Consider the following 11,715-nt stretch of genomic DNA (forward strand, 5'->3'; position numbering starts at 1 on the left):
GCGTTCAAGAACTTCGCGAGGGGCCAAGCCTCGCGAGGCGGACGACGCAAGACCTCCTCCGGAGCGGCCTAGCCAGGCAGGCTCGTGAGGAGCGGAGATATCAAGGCGGGGCAAACCTCGCGAGGCACTCGTGACGTGAGCCATGATGATCAAGACCAGGCGGGCGCCAGCGCGCGCAGCGTCCTTGTTTCCTCTTTGGTGCTAAGGCGGCAGGCGCAGGCGCGGAGTACCGAGGCATTAGGCAAAGGTTTCCATATCGGTGCAACAAGACCAAGACCAGCAGGACGGCAAGACGGAGGTCACCGTGGAGCCCAAGACGGCGTCACCACCAGAGCCTTTTGCAGGCAAAGACCACTTTTGTCAGGATAGCTTGTACTAGCTGTCCCCTTTCAAATTTGCCCGCCGTTGTTGGCTCCCTTCCCGCTCAATATTTGGGGAGAGGACCAGGGCCTATATAAGTAGAGCTAGCCACCATAGTAGAGGCATCGGATCAGATCCAGAGCCAACCCCTCACCTCACACAAAACGCAAGAACACCTCAACCTCAGGAGGCTGTTCTCCCCCTTGCACTGTTCATCATCAGCCCAAGAGGCAATCCACCACCACCACACTGGAGTAGGGTATTACACCACAACGGTGGCCGGAACTAGTATAAATCTCGTGTCTTTCTGTGTTGTGAGTTCGCCGAGTTCGTCCGCGAGATCCTAGAGAGCTAGGGCGTGGATTGGTAGGGGGGAAAGAACTTTGCGCGCACCCCAGAGTTCGAACCTTAAGGGTTTTGCCGGAACCCCACATCCAACATTTGGCGCACCAGGTAGGGGTGCGCCGTAGATTCCCTTCTGTTGATCCGTCGCTTCGTTGCTCCGTCGTCTCCATGGCAGACGCTCGCCGTGCTCGAGCTGAGCGCCGGGCTGCCCTCACCGCCCGCGTTGCTCAGATGGCTCCCATCGGCGGGCCACCTCGTCGTTCTCCGTCTCTTGCCGCCAACGCCGCCACTGGCCCGGTGGGGAAAGAGCAACAAGCATCCTCGCTGCATCCATCGGTTGGGCAGGACGGCCGCACCGCTACTCCGTCACTGACCCCGGCTGGTTCTTCGTCCCACGCACGTCGCGCTCCCATGGACGCGCGGGCCGCGCTCCTCATGGTGAACGAGTTCCTGCGCTACCTTCCGGTCGACGACCTCTACGAGGACTGGCTCGACCGCGTCGCCGAGCTCGTTCGCGCCGCAGGGGGCTCCCCGGCGCCGTCCCTTTCTCTGCCTCACCCTCCGCCAGCCACGGGCGATGTGGCTCATGAAGCGCCTCCACCACCTCTGCCACAAGACTGCGCCTTGGCACCACGGCGCGCGGCCCCGCGGCGCGATCCACCACGCCCAGTGCCCGCGCGCGAAGAGAGAAGCTGCCAAGAGATTCCTCGGCCGCGGGAAGCTGCACCTGCGCTCCCCGCGCCGCCTCGCCAAGACCGCGCACTACCTGCGGTGGCAGCGCGCGGACCTCATCAAGACCAAGCTCCACCTCCAAGACGGGCCCCGGCGACCACGGCCGGCTGCCGCGCCATCACCCCTGAGCTGCGTAGCGTCGCCTTGCCGGGCAAGTTCAAGCCGGATCTGCCTCCTCGCTACGAAGGCACCGCCGACCCCGCGGAGTTCCTGCAGCTTTACGAGCTGAGCATCGAAGCGGCCAACGGCGACGAGAAAGTCATGGTGAACTGGTTTCCCATGGCTCTCAAGGATGGTGCCCGCTCCTGGCTCCTGAACCTGCAGCACGGCTCAATCTCCTCCTGGGATGAGATGCGCGACCTCTTCGTCGCCAACTTCCAGGGCACCCGCGACCGCCCGCCGGCTGCGGGCGACCTGCGCCGCATCAAGCAACAACCAGGAGAGACCCTGCAGAAGTACATCCAACGCTTTAACAACACCCGCCTCAATATCCCCAAGGTCACGGACAAGGCCATCATCTCCACGTTGTCCGACGGCGTCCGTGACGTCAAGATGAAGGAAGAGATCGCTATCCACGAGGAGCTGTGCACATCTCAGGAGCTGTTCTACCTGGCAACCAAGTGCGCAAGAGCTGAGGAGGGCCGCCTCTCCCTCCTCGAGCTGCCAGCCGCGGGCGCAGAGGAGAAGAAGGCCAAGGCCAAGGCCAAGGACGTGAAGCGCAAGGAAGCAGTTGTGCTCGCAGCGGAGCCCGACACCAAGCGAGGCAGAGATCAGCCCGAGTCATCAAAGAACAGCCGGCCGTTTTGCACCTTCCACAACCTGAACACCCACAACACCAGTGACTGTCAAGAGCTCAGAGCCATTCGCGAAGGACGCTACGGTCGACGCCCCGAACGCAGCGACCGGGGCTACGGCCGAGGAGGAGGACGTGGTGGCGGATGCTGGGACGACCGTGGCCCGCACCAGGAGTGGCGCGACCGTCCTCGTGAGGACCGCTGGCAGGACCATCCTCGCGAGGGCGCCTGGAGGGACCAGCCTCATGAGGATCACCCCTAGGGCAACACCGGTCTTCCCCCACTGCCGCCACTGCCAAGAAGGAATGACGACCACCATCAAGACGAGGGGGCTGGGGGCTTCCAGGAACCGCGTGCTATCGCCTGCATCTTGGGCGGAGCCTAGGCCCCAGCCTCTCAGCGCATCTTCAAGCAGTTTGCTCCTGAAGTGAATGCAGTCCTCCCCAAGCTTGAAGCCACACGCCCGCTCAGATGGTCCTAGTGCCCCATAACGTTCAGCTCGGCTGATCAGCTCAAGTGCGCGGCTACCGCAAGCGCCCTCCCGATGCTGTGCTCCCCAGTCATCAGGAATGTGCAAGTTACCAAGACCCTCATCGATGGCGGCGCAGAGCTCAACGTCCTGTCCGTTGATACGTTCGACAACCTCCAAGTCCGATATGACCAGCTTCAGCCTACCAAGCCTTTCTCAGGAGTGACCAACGGTTCCACCACGCCGATAGGGTAGGTCTGCCTCCCTGTCACCTTCGGAGAACGCAAGAATTACCGCACCGAGCTCATCGACTTCGACGTCGTGCACATCCGCCTACCATACAACGCCATCCTCGGGTATCCAGCCCGGCCAAGTTCATGGCCGTCACCCACCACGGCTTCAACGTCCTCAAGATGCCGGGAAGCGGCGAAGTCATCATGGTCCCGTGTGAAGAAAGAGATGCGGTGTGCTCCCTCGAGTGTGCCTTCCAAGCTGCAGCAATCGACAACCCCGACAGCAAAAGTGAGGGCCCTCCGGAGGCCATCCCCAAGAAGAAGCAGCTGCGCCACGCCGGACCTCAGGAGGGTGGCGTCGCGGCTGGAACCTCGTCAGGAACAGCGCCCGCTCCAGGGGCGCCTCCCTCCATCACATAGGAAGGCGCGCCCGACGCCCTCCTCGGGCAGGGCTCGGGGGCTCTCTTCTGGAGGGCCTCAGACCTTGCCAACATCACGAGGGAGGCGCTTGGGCACCACTTGGAGGCGTGCTTCGCAACACGTTTTCCTCAGGAGGGCACACGACAAGGATCACCCACCGCTTAGGAGTTCATCACCAAGACCACTCAGGAATTGCAAGACGCAAGGGCCATGCGCGACGACCGCCGCTCACGAGGCGCAGCTCCCCATCCAGGCAAGGACGCCGGGCTGCGCGTCTGCATCGACGTACCAGGGCTCAACAGGGCCGCATCTCAGGAGCTCTTCTGGCCTTCGCGCGTGGGACGCTGCGAGGGTCCACCGCACAGCTACGTTCGCATGCCCTTTGGCCAGCCGAGCGTGTTGTCAGCCTACCAGCACAACATGCGGCGTATCCTGGCGGCTCAGGAGGCCAGGCACCACACCGTCTTGGTGGAGATGGAGACGGTCTTCCAGGAACCGCCCGAGCCCCCAAAGCCTCCCGAGGCTCAGGGCCCTGGTGGCTTGTGAGGAGCTACCCCTTCGTTGCTCGCCTTCAGTTGCCTCAACTCTCCTTCGTCAACAGAACCAGGTGACATTTTCCAAGTTCGTTTAGCTGGGAGCGCCCCTCGGGCTGCACTATTCCCAGGCCGCGTGGGTCCGTCCCTGTGGTGAGTATCCTTTTCTTATGTCTTTAGCTTACTTTGCTGGGGGCGCCCCTCGGGCTGCATCATCCCCAAGCCGCTCGAGCCTGACCCAGTGGCATGTATCTTTCTACCTTTTACCCAAGCTGATTTGCCTTCCATGCTTAATCTGCTCGATTACCACCTACCATGGGTTCACCCCTCCATCATGCAATTCGCTTGCGCGTTAAAAGGGGGGCTCCTGAGCATCGTGACTTAGGAGCTCTTACTGGCTCTCCAGCCCTCACCCCTGGCCTTGACCACGGCATCGCGACCTGGCATACCAGCGGCGGCTGAGCTCGCTCGAGGGCCGGGACCGTAGAGCGCTTGCACTTAACCGTCTCGCAGGAATGCACAGCTATCAAAGACTCAAGACCAGGCGCAACCCGCCTTGAGGTAGGGCCTCGTGAGTCCCGCGCTGGCTCACGAGTGCCCAGATACACCTCGCAGCCCTGCCGTGCAAGCCACGTGTCAGGGCGGGCACTACAAAAAAAGACACATCCGTGACATTTTGGGCCAAACGATTTTTTTCTGTCATACATATGACACTTCTATGACGATAATTGTGACAAAACCCAGTATCATCATAGATGTGGTGGGCTCCTACTTCTATGACAAAAAATTATGACAGAAAATGGGCTTTTCGTCCTAGGCGGGCCGGAGACGCAGTTGCATGACATTCTTTGGGCCGTCCATGACGGAAAAAACCGTGGTAGAAGCGAGGGGGAGGAAAATTTCGGGGAGTTCCCGGTTACGGTGGGAGGTTGGGGGCCGAGCGATGCGTGTTTCTCTCGTACACGTACGCGTGTGTGTGCGAGGCGTTGGCTCTAACTAAACCCGAGCGAGGCGTTGGGCTCTAACTGAACCCGAGCGATTGCACTGCAGGCTACGCATTACTGAACCCGAGCGATCGATCGATGGCTGTTAACTGAACCCGATCGATCGATTCCTTCGCTACTGCTGCTAACTGAAGCCGATCGATTGGATGAACAGTGAGCGTTGCGGGGGGGGGGGGGTTGGATGAACAGTGAGCGGTGGCGTTGCCTCTGGATGAACAGGACCCCGTGGCGTGGAGGGCTGGATGAACAGTAGACGGTGGAGGGGTGCCCCTGGAGGGGTGGTTGAACAGGACCCCATGGTGTGGAGGGCTGGATGAACAGTAGACGGTGGAGGGGTGCTCGTGGAGGGGTGGTTGAACAGGACACCGTGGTGTGGAGGGATGGATGAACAGTAGACGGTGGAGGGGTGCCCGTGGAGGGGTGGTTGAACAGTAACCGGTGGAGTAGCGCGCGGTGGAGGCTGGATGAACAGGAGCCCGTGGAGGCTGGAGGAGGTCGACGGTAGCCCGTGGAGGCTGGAGGAGGTCGACGGTGGAGATGAACAGTATCCCGTGGAGTCCCGTTTTGCGGTACGCCACACCCCTCCCGATGAACAGGACCCCCGTTTCGACCGTAGGAGGTCCGTTTCGTCCGTTTCACGGTACGCCACACCCCTCCCGATGAACAGGACCCCCGTTTCGACCGTAGGAGCTCCGTTTTGTCCGTTTTGCGGTACGCCACACCCCTCCCGATCAACATGACCCCCGTTTCGACCGTAGGAGGTCCGTTTCGTCCGTTTTGTGGTATGCCAGACCCCTCCCGATGAACAGGATCCCGTTTCGAACGTGGCCGGTCGAACACAAGGCCGTTTCCTCCGTTCTGCGGTACGCCTGGCCTCGTTTCCATCGCCTGTTCCGTCCAAGCCCTCCCGATGAACATGACCACACATTCCGTTCTGACCCAGCCGGTTGGCTCCCATGCGTTCCGTTGCTTCCCGATGAACACGACGCATTCCGTTGCCTCCCCATGAACACGACGCATTCCGTTGCCTCCCCATGAACACGACGACGACGACGCTGTTTCTCCGTTCCGACCCAACCATGTCAACAAGCCCTCGCCGTACGTATGTGCGAGTAGGCGTTCGAGACCCTGCCCGTATGTACACATACGTGGCCGTATTTTCTTTCTTGCACCCTGGCCGCTGTACGTACGTGTACATGCTACGTGCGCGCCTCTACTACGACATGTGCACGCCTCTACATCCACCAATATATATGTACGTACACGTTCGTGACCAGAATGACAACGCTACGTACGCTTCGACCAGGTGGGTCCCGACTGTCAAGCATTCCTTGCGTGCGAAGATGTAGCTGGTGGGTCCCAGCAGTCAGGGGGGCGAATCGTTTTGTTTTTTTTGCCCGGACGCACTTCCTTGCGTTAGAAGGTGTAGCTGGTGGGTCCCAGCAGTCAGGGGGGAAACGTTTTTTTCGCGAAATACGGTGGCCCGTCCGGTGGGTCCCCGCTGTCATGTGGAGGAATAATTATTTTGCGCGTAATAAGGAGGCACTTCCTTGCTGCGGCCGTGGACCCAGCTGTCAGTGTCTCCACGCACAATACTCTTCCGATGGAAGTCGGTCGTTGACCACATTGACCACGCCGTGCCGAGAGCACCACGGCGGTGGACGATGGCGAGGCCTAGGAAGGGGACGACACGGAGGCAGGGAAGACTCGGCAGTTGTTTCCCACGTGGAGGGGAGTACGACTGTACGAGGGTTTACTGGTTCGTCTGCCGTCGCCGGAGAATAACAGCAGGTGTGGGTGAGTAGAGGGATGGCTAGGCCAGCGATGGGAGTACAGTGGGGCGGTGAGGCCTGCGCGGTAGCACAGCCGACCGCGGGGAGGAGGGAGCAGGCAGTCCCGCCGGCGCTTGTTTGAGCGGCTGGAGCAGGGAGAGCAGAGATTGAAGAAGCACGACGGCCGTTGGATGGACATCCAACAATCAGTGCTTGTGCGTCAACCTGTTTTTTAGGAAAGCCTCAAATCTGTGGAAAACAGCATACAACCCATCTGCCATTATTTCTAATAATTTACAGCCCATTTGCTAATTCTTAAGGTTTTTTTGGAGCCCATATTCTTTTTGTTAGCATTACAGCCCATATTGTGGCCACGGTTAAAAAATTATATGAAATTTTGCATATTTCGGTGCGGTCTGAACTGTTTTTAATCCCGAAATTTCGACTCACATTCAAACTGATTTTAAAAATAAATGTATATCAATATAAGATCCAACAAATTCTCCATGCATAAAAATTAATGTAATTTAAAATCTTGAAATGAAAAAAAAGATATTTGAAACTAATTGCTGGTTTGATGTGTTTTAAAAATGTACAGCCCATTTCTCATTACTGATGGGCCATTTTCTCGGCCAGCCGAATGAAAGCTCTCCTTGTCTTGAAAGATTTGCAGCCCAAGAGGCCTGACAAAGCGACTTACTTGGCAAATCACAAAAAAACTGGGCTGTGGCCGTGGACCCAGCTGTCAGCCTCTCCACGTACAGTACTCTTCCGATGGAAGTCGTTCCTTGACCATGTTGACCACGCCGCGCGGAGAGCACCACGGTGGTGGACGACGGCAAGGCCTAGGAAGGGGACTACGCGGAGCCGGGGAAGACGCGGCAGTGGAAGCCCGCGCGGAGAGGAGTACGAGGGTTCACTGGTTCGGCTGTGGTGTGAGGCTGCCGTCGCCGCAGGGACTGGCCAGTGGTGGGAATAGTAGGGGGCGGTGAGGCCTCTGCGGCAGCACAGCCGGCCACGGGAGGCAGGAGCATGCGGCACGACTGGCGCTGCTTTGGGCGGCTGGAGCAAGAAGACCAGAGGTTGAAGAAGCACTACGGCGGTTGGATGGACATCGTACGGTCACTGGAGCTAGAATCGTTCATATTGACTATGTTGACAAAGCCCTTCGTCCCCGTCAACTTAGTAGGCCCACAAGTCAGCCTCCCACCAAGGTGGGTCCCAGCTAGCCGGGGGAGTATTCATTTTTTTGTGCGTAATAAGGAGGCACTTCCGGTGGGTCCGAGCTGACAGCGGGGGGGGAACTTTTTTTCGTGAAATACGGTGGCCCGTCCGGTGGGTCCCAGCAGTCAGGGGGAAACGATTTTTTTCGCAAAATACTGGTGGCCCATCCGGTGGGTCCCCGCTGTCAGGTGGAGGAATAATTATTTTCCGCGTAATAAGGAGGCACTTCCTTGCGGCTGCTGTGGACCCAGCCGTCAGCCTCTCCACGTACAGTACTCTTCCGATGGAAGTCGGTCGTTGACCACATTGACCACGCCGCGCCGAGAGCTCCACGGCGGTGGACGACAGCGAGGCCTAGGAAGGGGACGACGCGGAGCCGGGCAAGACGCGGCAGTGGATGCCCACGCGGAGAGGAGTACGAGCGTTCACTGGTTCGGCCGCGGTGTGAGGCTGTCGTCGCCGTAGAATAACAGGGGGTGTGGGTGAGTGGAGGGATGGACTGGCCAGTGGTGGGAGTAGTATGGGGGCGGTGAGGCCTCTGCGGTAGCACAGCCGGCCACGGGAGGCAGGAGCAGGCGGCACGACCGGCGCTGCTTTGGGCGGCTGGAGCAAGAAGACCAGAGGTTGAAGAAGCACTATGGCCATTGGATGGACATCATACGGTCACTGGAGTATTGACTAAGTTGACGAAGCCCTCCGTCCCCGTCAACTTAGTAGGCCCACAAGTCAGCCCAACAATACGGTGGGTCCCAGCTAGCAGGGGGGTATTCATTTTTTTGGGCATAATAAGGAGGCACTTCCTTGCGCGCGAAGATATAGCTGGCGGGTCCGACCTGTCAGCGGGGGAAACATTTTTTTCACGAAATACAGAGGCCCTTCCTGTGGGTCCTAGCTGTCAGGTGGAGGAATCATTATTTTGCGTGTAATAAGGAGGCATTTCCTTGCGTGCGGCCGTGGACCCAGCTGTCAGCCTCTCCACGTACAGTCCACTTCTGATGGATGTCGTTCATTGACCACGTTGACCAGGCCGCGCCGAGAGCACCAGGGCGGTGGACGACGGCGAGGCCTAGGAAGGGAACGACACGGAGCCAGGGAATACTTGGCAGTTGTTTCCCACGCGGAGGAGTACGAGGGTTTACTGGTTCGTCTGCCATCGCCAGAGAATAACATCATGTGTGGGTGAGTAGAGGGATGGCTAGGCCAGCGATGGTAGTACGGTGGGGCCGTGAGGCCTGCGCGGCAGCATAGCCGGCCGCGGGAGGAGGGAGCAGGCAGTCCCGCCGGCGCTTGTTTGAGCGGCTGGAGCATGAAGAGCAGAGATTGAAGAAGCACGACAGCCGATGGATGGACATCCAACTGTCACTGCTCTCGTGTGTTGACTAAGTTGACAGGGCGTTGCGTGTGCGTCAACCTTTTTTTATGAAAGCAATCGCGTCAACCTGTAGTAGGCGCACAAGTCAGCCTCAAATCTGTGGAAAACAGCATACAGCCCATCTGCCATTATTTCTAATAATGTACAGCCCATTTGCTAATTCTTAAGAATTTTTTTGGATCCCATCTTCTTTTTGTTAGCATTACACCCCATATTGTGGCCACGGTTAAAAAGTATACGAAATTTTGCATATTTCGGTGCGGTCAACTGTTTTTAATCCAGAAATATTGATTCACATTCAAACTATTTTGAAAAATAATTTATATAAATATAAAATCCAAATAATTGTCCACGCATAAAAATCAATGGAATTTAAGATCTTGTAATGAAAAAAAAATTGAAACTAATTCCCGGTTTGATGTGTTTAAAAAATGTACAGCCCATTTCTGGGTAAACCGAATGAAACTCTCCTCGTCTTGAAAGATTTGCAGCCCAGCAGGGCCGATAAAGCAAGTAGGCCTTGTTTGGGTATTTCTTTAAAAAAAATAGAACTGGGCTAGCCATTTTCAGCAAGAAAAAACACAACTGGGCTCATGATGTGGTAAACATAAATAAAACCCTGGCTAGACGGGCCACAGCCCCCGCACAGCCCCGTTGTTACCCTGATCCGTTGCTAAAACTAGTATAAATAACAACTGCTTGTTCCTAAAAAAAACTGCGCAACTTGCTGGGTCCCTGGTGTCAGCCGCTCGTAGTGTAATTCTCTCGTTTATTGACTACATTAACAATGGCGTGAGCCCCAGATGTCCAACCATTAGGAGGAACCATATTTTTGGGCTTGTACTATAGAGGCACTTGCTTGCGTACTGCCATGACGCTGGTGGGTCCCTACTGTCATCCTCTCCACGTATAGTCATCTCCTTGTTCCTCTCGGTTGTTGACGACGTTGACAACGCAAGAGGGCGGCGCACCGCGCACGGCGAGCGAACCAAGGCCGCAAGGCGGAGGACGACGGTGAGGCCTCGGACGGAATGAACAGGAGCCGTTGAAGATGCGTCGGTCCAGTCGCAGGCGGAGGGGAGTACGAGGGTTGACTGGTTCGGGCGCGGGTGCATGTTGGGGCTGACGTCGCTGGAGAATAACAGGACGTGTGGGGGAATAGAGGGAGGGACTGGCCAACGTTGGAGGGTACGTACGATAGGGCGGCGGAGGTGCAGCCAGCCATGGGAGGCGGGAGCAGGCGGAGCCGATGGGGTGGTTTGGTTTGGGCGGCTGGAGGAAGAAGAAGACAAGAGATAGAAGATACACGAGAGATGTTGGATGTCAATCCAATGGCTAGTAGGCATAATCGTTTGTTGACTGGCTAGTAAGTCGACACCAGCTTGGATAGGCTTTTTCCTCGCGGGTCCCAAATGTCAGAATCCAAATCTGTCACGGTCATGCAGCCTTTCCTATGAAAATTTACAGCCCATTTGATGTGCTAGTTCGAAATAAGTTTGTGGGTGCTGGTGGGGGCTAATCACTTGGCTTCTGTAATGCATAGTGAGCTCAAGCAGCCGGCGAGAGTGATGTTATTTCCCTTGGTTGGGATTTGTTACAATATTTCACTCTAAATTAAACTAATGGCAAGCCATTTGCCTTGTTTCAAAGAAAATATGACAGTCACAGCCGAGTTGAAAAGGGCAGGAACATCTAACTCCAGCTTACAAACTGTACAAAAGCATGAGGGTTAATTGTTCATCAGGTTTACAAAAAAAACCAGATTGAAAAGGGCAACAACATCTAACTCCAGCACTGTTTTCGGCAGTCACAGTCAAATGGATCTGTCAGGTCCATAGAATGAACATCCTGGGTCGTAAAATTTACTGGATTATGACCACAATATGTTGTAAATAGAAGCCCGACACGTTCAGAAGCTCTTTTGCCCACCTGAAACTCCTTTTTTTGCTCTTCGACATACCCATCCGTCAAAACCATGCTGCTGATAAACTTAAGCCTGATGGACAATAGTAACCTCGCATTCAGCAGGAAGAATGTGACAAATCTTGTGTTTGCAAGGTTGGCTACATATCGTTCTAGCGTTATTGTCTTCAATCGAATCTCATGAGAAGTGAGAAAATCCTGATGCTTACGAATCCACCGATTGGTTATAACTTTCTTACCCCGTCCTATTGCCTAAATAGACATGAAGATTGAAAGCAGTTAAGGTCTAAAAGAAGAGTGTCGAAAGAGCAACAGCTGAACGGCTAATTCTAGTACACTATATGCGGGCTTCCAATGTGCGTGAAATTATCACCTTTATATACAACTTCTCCAGACATGGAAAGCATTGCAGCAAGCCAATAATCTTGTTCAGATCAAAACTATTCATTTGGATATATAAGATCTTGCCAGAATCCAGCACCATTGATAGGCCATCCATGGAGAAACTCTTCACTGAGCATAGAACATAATATT

This window comes from Aegilops tauschii, chromosome 5 (genome assembly GCF_002575655.3).
Source record: "Aegilops tauschii subsp. strangulata cultivar AL8/78 chromosome 5, Aet v6.0, whole genome shotgun sequence".
Lineage (NCBI taxonomy): Eukaryota > Viridiplantae > Streptophyta > Magnoliopsida > Poales > Poaceae > Aegilops > Aegilops tauschii.